Raw genomic sequence first — 1543 nt, forward strand, 5'->3', positions numbered from 1 at the left:
CAGAGAGGTCATGCTGCTGCCAGATTTTCCCTGAGGGCAGATCTCCCGAAGTGACTTTCATTCTCAATCCACTTCAGTGGCTTCCTATTGCTTCTGGGATGGAATATAAACTCCTTTGTTTAGCTTTTAAAACCCCACACCATCTGCTCCCAACCTGTTTTTCCAGACTCATTACACCTTACAGGTTATTCTGCACTGTGTTCCAGCCAAATTGGCCCCCTCTCTGTGCCTCATAGGGTGTGCCATCGCCTATCACCATTCTTTTGTTCAGCGGCTGTACTGTATGTTTGGAATGTACTTCCTCCTCACCTCCTCCTTGGTTCCTTCAAGATGCATGTGTCCTTCCTTTTTGAAGAAGACCATGACGTCAAAGAAATGATGACATGACTTTCACTGGACTTTGTTTTGAGTGAGGGAGGGCAGCTCAAGCATCAACTTCTACATGAAACCTTTCTTGGTCCCTCCAATTGTTAGTGTCCTCCCTCCCAAACTACCTAGAATTTATTTTCCTTTTACTCATTCTGTACCTATTTACACATACATGTATGCATGTATGTATAAATATGTACACACGTGGTGTTATGTGTGTCTATAGAGGAGAATCTCTGTATACATTGTTGTTGAGTCTTTTCAGTTGTGTCTGTCTCCTTATGACACTCCATTTTGGGTTTTCTTGCAAAGATACTAGAGTGGTTTGCTATTTCCTTCTCGTTTTACAAATGAGGAAACTGAAGCACACAGTATTAAGTGACTTGCCCAGGATCACACAGCTTGTAAGTGTTTGAGGCTGGATTGGAACTCAAGAAGAGTCTTCCAGATTCCAAGTCCAGTGGAAAAGCCCATACATTTTCATAAAACAATGTATTCAAATAAATTCTTAGCTCGTATCTTATTCACATAAAATTTAACACATTACAATTTTACAACACATGAATCTTACGCATATAGCAACAATATACATTTATTGAAAATCATTATAATTTTCACATTTATAATTCATAAACTAGCTATAATAATGTGAGCGGTATTGTTTCATTCTTAGTACTTATTTCCCCAGCACCTCGCATAGAGACTGGGCCACAGTAGAGAGAGCTCCCAATCTATACAATTTTTTTATAAAATAAACTAAGTATTTATAAATATTTGATTGATTAGTGGCTATTTGGGGGAAGTAATATCCAATGAGAATGATGGGTTACTAGGGCAAGACTGAAGGGTTTTTGCCCAGGGTCATGAGAGTGCATCGAATTTATCCACGAAGAAGTCTCGTTTTCGTGGAGCATAGAATGATGTTCTGCTTGAAGAGGAGCAATATTTCATGAAGGTGGAGATTCTAGGGTCCAGGTGAACTTGTTTTTTTTTTTAAAAATGATGACTGCATTTCAGTATAATTGGTTTCCTTTGCAAACCTGCATATTTTATCTCCCTCATTAAATAACATTCCCGAGAGGGCAACGATGACACAAAAAAGGTGAAGAGCTCCTCCTTTAAGTGCAACCCCCTCATTTTCCAGACTAGGAAAGGGAGGTTCAGAGGCGAGCTT

This window comes from Notamacropus eugenii, chromosome 4 (assembly GCF_028372415.1).
Source record: "Notamacropus eugenii isolate mMacEug1 chromosome 4, mMacEug1.pri_v2, whole genome shotgun sequence".
Classification (NCBI taxonomy): Eukaryota; Metazoa; Chordata; class Mammalia; order Diprotodontia; family Macropodidae; genus Notamacropus; species Notamacropus eugenii.